Below are 14,149 nucleotides of genomic sequence, written 5' to 3' on the forward strand. Positions count from 1 at the left end.
TTAGATAAGCTTTTATTATCAGCGAACCATTCCATTTGGAGAATAATGCTTTTTGTTTTGTTAGGAATAAAGAATGCTTGGTTTTTCTATGAATATACTTATTTACATACATACGTAGTGATAACAAGTTTTCGCCCAACTGAATTAAGTAAACAAATATTTAATTTCTTATGTGACATTATACATATATTGAATATTTGAATATAAGAAAATTTGAAAGCCGTTCATGACCCAAAAACCACTGCTAGTAGAAAACAATCTGCGTTTTACAAAATACTTAAAAATAAATTCCAACTAAGGGTTAAAGCTGAGAGGGAGAACACTATTTAAGTAATATTGATAATCACAATTCAAGTTTATTTTGAGACTCTCTTTTTTGAAGCTAAATCAATTTTCTTTTTTTTTTTTGTAAAATGAAGTTCGTCGAATCAAATATTGAACCCGTGCTCTATTCAAGAAAGGTTCTTTGAGACATCATCGCGCCCTTGTGGCTTTGCATAGTACCAATTAAGGTAAAAACTAAAATGTCTAACATGTTGCGTTCTTCGATAAGTAACTGTATATTTATTTTTGGTTCAACGTATGACACCGCATGACTAAAGCAGCTCACATAGTAGACACTGCGAGTTCGATACCTTTGAATATAATGACAAATGCACATACAAGGTGTGTTCCAAAGTAAACAGGACTTAAAAAAAAAACAGAACAAATGGTTTTTTCGGCAAAATCAATTTATTTTATTCAAAATAGTCTTCTTCTGCTTCAATACAGCTTTTTGTACGGTCCAAAAGCATGTCGAACGAGTGTTTTAGCTAGTTGGGCGGTATAGCCAGTATGCCGGTGCAAGCCTTTTGAATGGCCTCTACGTCTGCATGACGCTTTTCTTTCATGGTCAAATGCATTTTTCCCAAAAAGAAAGAATTCGCACGGTGCCATATCAGGTGAATACGGGGAGTTGTTAATGGTTAAAATGTGATTTTTGGTCAAATAATCGTCATTCGAATGTTGGATTCTGAGCAATTTTTGGTCGTCAGTCAATTTGTGCGGAACAAACCGTGCACACACCTTTCGTAAACCCAAATGTCCGGTCGAAAAGCGATAAATCGATGTTTTGGAGATGTTCAATTCCATTTCCTTGAATTTCAATGATGATTTCGGCTGATTTTTGATGAATTCACGCACAGTTTCGATGGAGTTTCCGGTGATCACGGATTTTGATTGGCCCACATGTTAATCGTCATTTATGTCCTCACGACCACTTTGAAAACGTTGAAACCACTAGTGCACTCTGCTACGAGATAGGCAATCATCGCCATAAACTTGTTTCATCAGTTGAAACGTTTCGGTAAAAGGTTTACCAATTTTAAAACAAAATTTAATGTTGGTTCTTTGTTCGAAGCTCATTTTCGCACCGATAACACAAACATACTGATACGGAAAATGACCTTAAACACTCATTTGAGATGCTAATTGATCGGGCTAAACGCTGTATCGAAGCACAAGGAAACACTTTGAATAGAAAAATATAACTTTTGAAAAATATTATTTTTTACGACAGACCTTGTAAAACGCAATAACTTCACTTCCAATCGATGAAATGTCATGAAATTCTCACTGGAGATTTCGATAAAGATAGCAGATTCTAACGCACTAGTCGACATACAGATGGCGCCATCAGGAGGCGCTAGATTCAAAAAGTCCTTTTTACTTTGGAACGCACCTTGTATGAGTCTACCTGTATATATTAACTATGTGTACCCACAGCCATCTGTATTTGCGAGTAATTAAAAAGCGCGGCGAAAATATTGTAGTTTTGTTTGATAAGCAATCAAATTATTGACAACAATTAAGCACACACGTGCCAATAGATAAATGCGTATCTATAACCCTGGTCATGAATAATATATACATACATATGTACATACATAGCTAGTTTAGTCGAAACCATAAAATGGTAGTTCAAAAAGCGCATATGTACATAGAATAAGATCTAAGATAAAACTAAGATTTTAGTGCTGAAAATCCCTCTCCATAGGGTAGATAACGATTTCGCACAAAACTTTGCCAACCAGCGGAGCGGTAATAATGCATCAAAATTATTTTTTTAGTTTTGTATATCTACGCTATCCTTAATAGGTTTTTTTTAATTATTCAATCCTAAAAGGTTCCAAGTAAAAAGGAGCTTATTAACATCGTAAGGGTCATCACAGGACACCAATCCTTAAGATCTTTCAGAAAATGGGAAAAGTGAGTTCGACGGAATGCAAAGCATGCGCGGAGGATGATGCGCCGCAGGAAAATTATACTATATATGCGAATGAGCGGCTTGCAGCCCGATGAGCCGGGATATATCCCACGGCTCTCAATACTCTAACTATGGAATCATTGAATAGTTGGGGTGGGAAAGACCCAGAGTTTTTACCTCCCGGGAGTATAATGTGGCTAATGATGGTCCAAGTGCGGCCGGCTGCTGTGTAGAGCTCATGCGCCTCTTAAAATTATAGTTTATACAGCTCAAAAACCGGAAAAATTCTTAAAAAATCCGATACATTAAAAACGTAACCCTGAAACTGACAGAGTTGTCGAAAAGATCTCATCTTAGTTTTAGAGAGCTTGTTATATACCATAAAGATTTTGAAGCTGCTCTTCTTAATATGGAAATGAAATTGTAAATCAAAATCTTGTGACAAACTAAAGACTAAGAGACTAAATAGCGAAATTAGAATCCAAAAGGATTCACAAAATGAAATTCAAAGACTACAGAAGCTAAAGCAAATTGTTCAGAAAGCTTTAGAAGCAGCTGACATGCAATTAAAATTATTTATTGGCGATTCTTGAAGCTTTATATACTTTCTTCGATAAAATGCAAGAACTTTCCTTCAATTTTTGAGAAAATGTCATGCTTCAAATAGATTTGAAAAAAAACTAGACCTTTATATAACTGATCAGACGCTTACCTCAAAGAGATCAATTTTCAGAATTAGCAAAATAAAGACATTTTTATGAGGGAACCACACAGATCCGACTTGTCAGCATATTTATGCTTCCCATTTGGAAGGGTATTAGCCTGGGACTTTTTAAGGTGAGTTTTCTAATTCCAATCATTAAATTATGCCTTTCGTTGCAGTATCTAGCTCTAATAGTACCATATGTACTTATATTATGGGCACTTAGCTTTTACGACTTCTTTACCCATAATATTGATAACCCTAGTAAAAAAAATCGAAAAATCATCGTTATCCACAAACTATTATATACATATACATATGTATAAATGATCAGCGTGACGAGTGAAATCAATTTAACCATGTCCGTCTATCTGTTAATCTGTATAAATGCGAAAAAGTCCCTCAATTATTGAGATGACATTTTGCATATGTCTTTTTCTCCCAAAGAAGCTGCTCATTGGTCAGCACCGCCGATATCGAACCACTATAGCATATATATCAAAATCAAGCATTCAGATCGGACCACTATGACATATGTATACATAGCCACCATACAAACTGATGGATTAAAATCATGATCTTCTTGAAAAAACTTTTTATTTGACAAATTAGCAGGTATTAGTATAAGGCAACGGTACAATGTCCGAAGAAAATTTGCAGACCGAACCACTATAGCATATAACTGCCATATACCTAAACCGATCGATCAAAATGAAGTTATTGTATGAAATCTTTTGTGAAGGGTATTACTTGTTGTACTTCTCGATTTCGAATAACCAATTTCTTGAACTAAAATGAATTTTCGAATTGAAGTTTCAATAAACTCTATATTTACCATGCTTGTAACTAGATTCATATGGGTTAACAAGTTAGCTGATAGCTGCGCTACTCCTCGCTACTCCTTTTACACATTTCCTACTTTCTGTAGTTTACCTTTACATACCACTTCTCCTAACCCAACTTTATGCCTGTAGGCACTTAACTGTTTCTGGATAACCAAATTAATTACAACTCTAAATTAGTGGCTTTATCTTGATTGGATTCTGGTGAGCGCGCACTGAAACCGAACACACAGTTATGCAAGCATACTAGTATTTGTGTGTATTTATGACTTAAGTATGCATATCCCGAAGATCCGATCTGTAAGCAAGTCGCACAGGTAGTTTTCAGTTCATCTAAACATAAACCTGATTTGATATCAACTTTTTTCCACTCTAAATGCGAGTATATTAGCCGGCCGCTAATCAAGCCACTACAAGCAGAGAAACAAAGGTCAGTGTGTATAATTAAATAATGCATGGCGGAGAGCGAAGCGGCAAACGCAGGGAGTGTAAACGGTGATGGAGCGCATGCGCAGCGCTTATGTGTATAGAAAACTAAAGTAAAAAATGTAAAAACCAAAAAAAAATCAAAATCAAACCAAAATGTGTAGGAAATAAAATTTAATTCAACAAAACGATTTAACACAACACACACCACAAAAGAGACGAGTACAAAGGGAGCAGTGTAATATGTCTACGAACCGATCATGGTAATGCTAATGATGATTACAACATGGCTAACATGTAAACGTTGTTGTAAGCGCCACTGCACTGCGCGGACATAGGAAGCGATTCATAAATAAAAAGCATGATGAAAAAAAATTAAAGAAACAAGAATTAAAATGTAGAAAAGACGAACTGGACCCTAACATCAGCACTTTGTTATGCCACAAAACAATTATAAACTGCTGAAGTGATGGGCGCGCATTTGAATGCACTTGGTCATTTGCCGCGATCAACAATTCACCGCAGCAGTGTGAAGCAAAAGGAGGAGTAGCAGCAGCGATGGCAGGAGCAGCGAAGGCAGCATGATCACTGTTCGCAAACTGTCGACGCTGATTTTCGGTGATATCTTACAGCTGCTGTTGGCTGGCCGTGCACTTGATGCGATCAACAAACAGCCAGCAGAATTACCTAAACACACTAACACATGCAAACAAGGAGTATCAGCGATGCATGTGTGTGCTGTGTGTGCGATCGGCGATCGATAGTGCCGACATGGTGGTTTCACAGCATAACATGTGCATGCACACGGCTATCGAGTAAAAAATATATAAAAAAAATAAATTTAAAAAATAAAAAATGTAAAAAGGGCACACATGTGCAACTTCGGGTAATAGGAGCCCTAACAGATGCCACCACAACTCTCCTGTTGATGTGCAGAGGCTGAAGAACGATTCTTTGGCGAACGCACATCGACTTGGTGCTGCTGAAATTATGGCAGAGATGCAGAATTTGAGAAATATGATGATCGCAAAGAGATTGTTGTTGTATTTTTCTTTTTAACTGTCACTTTCTGCTTCAATTTTTATTTTTATTGTAAGGTTATGCTTACTTCACGCTGTTTGTGTTGTTGTATTACTGTTGTTTTTGTTTATAAATACATATGCATGCTTATAAAAATCTAAATATGGACTCTCATTGGGTTACGGACAGATTCTATAGGATTTTATTTATTTAAAGTTTTCATACTTGTATTTATATTGGAAAAAGTGACTTATACCGTCAATGTATATAAAAGTGTTGGAGAGTCATACATAGTGGTAACGATTATGCAACAAATCGATAAATTATTGTAATCGATTAGCGGCATTTGTATATGAAAATGATTATCGATTTATCGATTGACACGAAAACATTTCGCAACTGATGATACTGATATACAACAAATCGATACATTCTTGTTAATCAATTAACAATAAAAAGTATATGAAAATGGCTATCGATTTATCGATTGATACTAAAATATATCACATCATCAGGGTTAATAAAAAAAGTGATGGTACTGTTTGTGCAATAAATCGATAAATTATTGTAATCGATAAGCGGTATTAGTATATGAAAATGATAATCGATTTATCGATTGTTACTAAAATATTTCACACCATTAGGTTAATAAAAACTGATGATACTAATATGCAATAAATCGATAAATTCTTGGTAATCGATTAACGATAAAAAATATATGAATATGGTTATCGATTACAACTAAAATATTTCACAACAATCGATCATGCATTGTTAATCGATTAGCGATATTACTTTATAAAAATGGTTATCGATTTATCGATTGATATTAAACTATTTCATACCATTATGGTAAATAAAAACTCTTTTCTTTAATTTAACTATTACTAAGAAAATACAGTAACATTTATCTAAGAATGGCGATCCATTTGCAGCCATTGATTTAGAAAAGCAGGATTTCGATCATTCAGTATATACGGGAGCTATAGTACATATATGCTACAATTTTTTCAAAAGCGTTTCTTTAGACAATAATTCATGCCAAATTTCGTGAAAATATCTCGGCAAATTAAAAAGTATACAAGCACTTGATCCCGATCGTTCAGTTTGATTGGCAACTATTTGCTATAATGGTCTCATAAAGACGGTGCCAGGCCGCGGAAAGGACAACTGCGAAATTTTAGATCGATATCTTGAAAACTAAGGGACTAATTCGCATATTTATAGACAAACGGACATGCCTAAATCGACTTGGCTCTTCACATTCATCATTTAATAACATTCGTATACTCGTATTTTATAGGGTCTCTGACGTTTCCTTCGGGATGTTACAAATCTCGTGGCAAACCTGTTAAACATATTGTACGTATGTTTGTTTCTATTAGAGTATATTCTACAAAAAAATTTTGAAAATTTTATTTTAAATAGAGAGACCAGTTCGAGATTTTCTATGATCTGACTAAGTCTGCCCCATAATTTTTTCCTCTTTGTCTATATTTCTAAAAGATTCGCTCAGGTTTTTGATTAGCAAAAATTCAATCTACATACTAATCATGCTCTTATTGGGATCAGACTACAGAATTTCAAATTTTTTCGGAAAATTGGCCGTTGTTACTTTCTTTTTGGGATTTGACAGATAAAGAGCATAGTTATATGGTTATAAGAACCATTGCAAATATCATCGACGTTAAGTTTTGGAGTCGAAAAATAACTGTAAGAGAGTGGGTACTATATATTTCAGAGAAGTTTGTTCGACTTCTTATAGAATTATGAAAAATACTTATTTCGGTAATTTGAACTTGCTTAGGACATATTCTCATTACAAATTATAAAAAATTATTAAATTTGGGAAATTTGCAGGTTATATTTTTAGCTACAAGTTCGGAAACAGGTCCTAGAAGTAGTAACAATATATTATTTTAACATACCCTGCGAATATTGAACATGCCTAATGAAACTGATCTCTCTAATAACAATTTCATTCGTACGTATCTCCTTCTCTGTACGCCATTTTTGAAGATAATACTTCATCTTTTGAATATATAATTCCATATAGAATCCAGCTAAATTCAATAATATAAAAGTTATATGCCAGTCTACAACATATTTTTATTTGAAACGGTTTATGCTGGTCTATTGCATGTACATATACTTGTTGTTTGTTCGATTCACTAACCTCTTAAGTTTAGCGAAAATTGCTGAGATATATATACTTATATATATTTTATTATTATTATTATGTATTTATTTTCAAAATACACACTATTCCACTTTTACTTTAGTAATGAATTATATTTAATACTCACATCTAGCTGGCTAAAATTGCCAGAGTAAAGCGGTCACTCGATTTTCTGCGATGGAAATATGCGAAGCTAAACGAGTTGAGATGGTATGAAGAATCCAACAGCTTGTTGGCTGATATGCAAAGTTGCGTAAAAAATATATTTTTTAATCAAATTAACTCACTTTAACAACTTTTTGTGCTCAAAATTTACAAAATCACTTTTCTAATATATTTGAGATTGCAAACTGATATTTTATAACGAATTTTCCACTTAATAATTGCACCAACGAGATATTCAGCTAGTTCTACACATGGAACTTGATCAGTTTAATCAACTATCAGGCACTTTTTGACTTCAGAAAGATTTTACTTTATATTGTAAAATTTTTTTTAAATATTTTAGTTTTTACAACTTGTAAAAAGTTACTTTGCGTAAACTTTATGGTTTTATTTAAGAAAAATCAAATATTTTTCTCTCTAATTTTTAACTGATCTTGCGTGATCTCACAATTTAACGGCACTTTGTTTAAGAAATAAAATTTATTTTACTAATACAATATTATTTTTAGTTTTTATCTTTTGAGTTGAAAACACTTATTCCTCCTACATAATATTAAGGTTTATAACCTTTTATTGCGCACCAGAATTTTTTTAGGAATTTCAGAATACTTCAATTAAAGTTATAAAGCTTCTTTTCTTATTTTTTAAATGATTTATTTAAAGCTGATATTTTAAAAGCTGTTTCCTTAACTATCACTGAGCACCTTTTTCACTTTACATATACTGAAATTTATTTATAAAAATTCTTATTAACTTTAGCTCGGCTAAAAGAATCACAAACCACTTTATGAGATCGTTCTTGTTATGAATTTTAACGATCTTTCGTATGGATCACTTTTTAGTTTTGCACTGAGATTTTGAGTTTTGGAAGTGAGAAAGCAGCTTATTTGAAACTTTTATTTGTGTGTATGCGTATAAAGATGACACCGTTATCTTTACAAAAACACAATATTTTCACTTTTATGAAAAACAAATTCGCACTTTTTCGCATCAGTTAACAATATTTCACTAAAATTTATAGTTTCTCTCGGCTTGCAAACCGCTTGAGTAGTTTACTTTTCTGTCGCCAGGATCATGTTCCAACGAGCTCTCTCGGCAACAAAGTACAAGTATTGGCAACCGATCGCCTCACCACTCAAATTGGATGAACAGTGCGTGCATGCGCCGCAAGAAATTGTTGCTATTTCTTACACTTGCCGTCCGTTGTTATTGTCTCTGTAGCGGCAGACGCCGATATTTACTTTTGTGCAGTGATCAGTTGGTTTTTGGGCGCTACGATCGCTACGATAGTTGCAGTAGGTAGTAGGTAAGTAGGTAGAGCCGACAAATCTTATGTTACCACGGCACGCACACACTGCAGAAGAGTGTAGTATAGTAGTATGTGTGTGAGGGTACCTGCTGCGTGGTTGACTGGCTGCCTATCGGTCGTTGCGTCGATCGATCGATCAGTTTAGCTACTTGGCTAGCTATACGTATTGGCTTTATGTTGTTGCTGCTTTTGTTATTGTCAACGACGTCGCTGTCGTCGTCGTCTTCGCCTTAGTTCGCTTTATGCCGCCGGCGTTCCATATGTGCCCGTAGTATAGTATGCAAGTGAGCTGTGCCCGCCAACCTCTGCAGGTTTGTAGCGCTGGGTGTCGCTACAGTTGTATGAATATATGTATGTGTATGTGTGGTTAAGTAGGCAGACTGCAAGAGGCCGTTGGATTTTCGGCTGCGCCCGGCGCTGTCTCAATAGTTTTCTTTGTTTTTGCAGTTGTTGTTGGTCGGATAAGTTAATGCACTAATATATTTAGTATGTGTGTGTGGATGTTTATAGCTTTAAATAGCGGTTGCATGTAGGTTTTTCGTTTGCCGCAAATGCATGCATATGTGTGCTGAGCCGACGCCAACACGTTGGTTGAAAAATATTAGTTTTTCTTTTTTGTACAAAATTATTTTTTGTTGTAAAAATAAAATTTTTGTTGTTAAAAAAATATTTTGCTGTTGAAAAAATATTTTTGTTGTAAAAATATTTTTATTTTTGTAAAAAATTATATTTTTATTTGTTGTTGTAAAAGTATTTTTGTTGTAAGAAATATTTTTTGTTGTTGTAAAAATACATTTTATTTACGAAATTGTTTTTATACTATTTACTCCTAATTAAATTATTGTTGCACTGTCAAAAATTAATTTTATTTTTATTATTTTTTTTTTGTTTATTAATTCATCAAAATTTTAAAACAAAATTTGACACTGTTTTGCGCTTACGTAAAAATATATATTTATTTTGCTTTTGACTGCCAATAGCGGCACACTTATTTATTTACTTTCAATGACGTTTATTTGGCATTTTCCATTATTCATAGATTTCCCGCATAGTAAAATGCTCGCGCTCAACATTTCTGCTTTTCACAATTTTCAAATTTGCTAAAATCCCAAATTACGCACGTCTCGCTAAAATTCTTTTAAAATGCTTTTTCGTTTTACTTTTTCACGCTTCGCCCGCTTAAGAAATTGTATGATTTGCCGCACGCAGAGTGTTGCTATCAACTGATTTCGGTCGCTCTGTTGTTCTGTCGGAGTTCTCCTATCCCTAAAACGCTGTTACCAAGTCGCTGCTGGCGTCGCTGCCGACGTAGCCTGCACTGCCACATACACTACAGCCAAATACAGACATATACATATGTATATATGTAAGTATGCATGCTGGCGATCGTTCGTTGGGGCTCTCTTCCGTTCGACTTTGCTCACGATTTTGTTACTATCTGCAAGTCGGCTGCGCCATGAGTTTACACTCACACGCAATATGTACATATATGGGTCTGTATGTGTTTGTTTAGATTCGTTTTTGACCACGCTGAATTTCGTGCAGCTGGAAGCCGCTGATAACCAAGCGAAAAGTGAGAGTCCAAGTGCGATTATCTAGAGTTCTGAGCAAATGCACACAAACAAGCGTATGTTTAACCGGGTCCACGGCCCAACTGGAAGCCTTTGCTTAGTGCAAAGTGTACACATACCAACATATATGTATTTAAATAGATATCAATTGTTTGTCTGTAGACAGCCTAATCTAACAGTAAATTTGATAAGAAAAGCATAGGTAGGGTGATAACGGCATATCAGTTCATTTTGACGTAGTGAGAATTTCTCTTCGACAATTTTGCGGGCATTTCTAATAGCAAGAGTCTCAACAAAGTAAGAAGAGAGCAAAGGTAATCAAGACGCTCTTTAATGACAACACTAGTAATTTCGATACATAAAATTACTTAGCAAACGATTTTTTTGCATTGAAACGTATGAAATCTGAAGTTGATCCGGTAAATCGTTTCGAATCGGATCGATCACCTTGAAAATTTCATAGGATCATAATTTGTTAGTAATGATCGAAGGAATAAGGTTTTTGATAATAATTTCGAATAAGTCCTTGAAAGTGTGAATTTTCAAGCAAAAACGCCGAAAATTTAATTTTGACTAGTCCTTCGATTATTACCTGTTTTCATCTATAGACAAATCTTCCTCGCCGTCAGATAACTTTTAGCGTAGATCCTCCCAAAGATCGCATACAGAATCAAGGAACTGTCTAAAATTTTTCAAAATTAATCGCCGATTATTAAAGAACATTAAATTTAAATTATTTTTGTTATTTTATTAAATATAAGTATATCTACTTCAAAAAGAAAAAAAAAACAATTTTCTGACTTGCAGGTGGATAAGCGTCTTATAGACTTCCATATTGCCTCATATCAGCAAATTCTATCTTTCGATAATTCAGGATCAGGTTCAGGCTCTTTAAGAATAAGATAGAGCCAATTGGGTTTCGGATGTGTGGTGCGAGAGAGACTGCGAAATTCACAGAAAATAATGGATTCAATCAAAGATTCTTTCTACAAATGCATGCACCAAGCACGATCACAACCATAAAATGGGTCTTAGAATACAGCGCCAAAGCGGAAAAGGTTTGAAAATTCAGCTCACACAGTGAAAACATAATTTACTTTAGTAAAAAGTTCCAGCATAGAAAAATTATATAAAATACTGATGACTATACATTTTATATAACAGGTCAATTGAGTCCCCGACCTGACATATACAAAGATGGCGCTATTAGAATTAAATCCATATGCCCTAACCTTTAAAACGGCCGTGTATAAAGAGCAACGAATTTCTTCTTCATCTAGCGTATTCTTCAGTTTTGGCCCCCAGCGACTATTTCCCCTCTCAGATCTCAAAACAATGCTCGCTGAGGCATTTTTCAAGCACAGGGCAAATTGCACTACAAAAATGATATCGAAAAGTTGGAGGGTAGCTACACATAATAAGGGTATCACCCTTGAAGAGAACTGTGTTGAATAAAAAAAAAATAAATTTGCCAAAAATAAAGTGTTTTACTATGGTAGGCCGGAATGTTTCTGCCACAACAACAACAACATAAACTATATTTCCATTATTAAAAAAAATCAGCTAAACTTTCGAAAATGTAGCCGCCGTTAGTAAATTTCTCTTACACTGCCCTAGGATGGGAGCGTAATAAAAAACTTTCCAAATCCATTTACATTTTTCAAAGTATTTGAAATTCGGTTTCGCCCGCACTTAGCTGCGCCTTACCTACTTTTTTATTCTTATTGTGTAATTTATCTCACCGTTCGGCGCAGCATAAAAAAAGGCTATTTGCGTATGCACCATATATCATATGTATTTGTGTGTGTCTGTATTCGTGAAAATTCATTCATCAGCTACAATAGCAACAACAAATCGCTTAATTCGTCCGCCAGCCACACCGCGTTAACCCGTTCGCCGTTACCGTGCTTTTTACTCTAATTCATAAAAATAAATTCATGCACAAGTATACATATACACACACACATAAATATACACATACATACGAACAGCTATAAACATACATGTGCGCAACAATGTTTGAATTCTACTTGCAAACCTCTTCAGCCAAATTAAAAAACAAAAAGCAAGTGAAAAACCGATCATTCCAACACAAATCGGGCGACAGAGCAAACGAACGCCTGCAGCGACTCTCGCGTCGACGCCAACCGCTAAGTCAACGTCACACATCAAGCGCACCATATATTTATCACATGCAGAAGAAGAGGAGCGCGCGCCGGTAAGAAGCAGCGATAGCAGAAAGTCAATTCAGTTTCAATTGCAGAACCAAAACAGAAACGAATTTTCGCTTCTTTGTCTCTCCCTAATTTTGCGCTTACACATTTCACACATTATGACAGCAATATAACGCGCGCTTGTTGTTTTTGCAATCGCAAATAAATATTTTACAAAATTGTCTCCACTTCGATGAGCTCGTTGTGGTACTTGGCTGCGTTGTGGGGGAGTGAGGTGTGCCGGGTGGAGCGCTAATATTGTCACAACTGTGTGTCAGCATTTGCGAACCAACTGGCAACACCGATAGGCGTCGTCTACCTTACGACGAATGCCAAAGCACAAGTTGTTTTTGTATGTATTTCCAACAGTTTTTTAGAGTGTCGGCGGCGCAGTGCAGCGCGTTGGAAAGAGCGCCGATGAGCAACATTGCATCTCTGAGAGTTAATATCCACTGTAGCCGTCAGCGCACCTTTTGCATGCGCGTGTGTTCGTGTAAGTATGTCGGCAGTTGGATTTTATGAATGAACTTCCAATTGTGCTTCGAGCTTTGCGGGGTTTTTGCGTTGGCAGACTTGTTATACCCAGCTATGGACACAATGTGTTGCTGGTAGAAATGAAAACCAAAATCAGATGGAGTAAAGGTGGCAAAAAGAAGTATTTTGGGGATCCGCATTGCGATGGGAGGAAGCCATGTGCAATTTACCAAAGCCGGAAACAGACTTAACCTGCTGGTAACGTCAGTTAACATTAACGTAGTCTCCGTAGAGAAATCCTTCGAACTTAAACGACTCCTCTATTCGTCGATTGCAGAGTTTCGACGCTGATAAATTGCTATATGTATCTTCTTCCAAAAAAGTAAAATATATCACGCCAAACTCTGTCGATCTCAGAAAATGGTGTACGAATTGGGTAAAACAAAAGAAATAACCTCGCTGTCCTCGCTGCAAAACTAAGCAGCACTACATCCTGATTTAAATTAAGCAGTGAAATGGAGGAGTTTTTACAAGCCGGAATTGCTTCGAAAAAATCGACCCATCCTCGAGAAAATTTAACTCACTTGCTAAGGCATTGGTAGACAATTGAAGAATTTGCTTTTATATTTGAAAGATTTTCTGAGATATTGCAACACTGCCCTGCCCTACCCTGCAAATATCCTACACCTGATGAATACATGCCCAAGACCAAAGAACTGTAGAAACAATGCAATTTACTCGACGCACCTCCGTGGAAAAAGGCAACCGGTGTTTCATAGGAAAACGAAACGATGACGGTCTGAGTTTTCGAGGATTCACAATCAACTACATTGCAGAAAAACGGACAGGACAAAATATGAGAACGGACACGACGAAATATGAGAGCGGACAGGTCCGCGCCCAATTCCTACAAACGCCCGTTCTACGTTACCGGAATTAACCCGGCTTTATGCGGCCAAAGGCTTTTATTTCGGCATTTTAACCCTTTTGGATGGAGTCTAC

General features: G+C 35.6%; 1 protein-coding gene across 1 annotated transcript in view; it reads right to left on the minus strand.

Moving 5' to 3' along the window:
• LOC126765940 (putative uncharacterized protein DDB_G0283051) overlaps window positions 1-9,549 on the minus strand; it is a 54,084-nt gene extending 44,535 nt beyond the window's left edge. Inside the window, exon 1 of the mRNA XM_050483683.1 lies at window positions 7,543-9,549. The gene's annotated coding sequence lies outside the window, so the exon portion shown is untranslated. The remainder of the gene's footprint in view (window positions 1-7,542) is intronic.
• Between the last annotated feature and the right edge of the window lie 4,600 nt (window positions 9,550-14,149).

The sequence above is a fragment of the Bactrocera neohumeralis genome, chromosome 2 (genome assembly GCF_024586455.1).
Source record: "Bactrocera neohumeralis isolate Rockhampton chromosome 2, APGP_CSIRO_Bneo_wtdbg2-racon-allhic-juicebox.fasta_v2, whole genome shotgun sequence".
NCBI lineage: Eukaryota > Metazoa > Arthropoda > Insecta > Diptera > Tephritidae > Bactrocera > Bactrocera neohumeralis.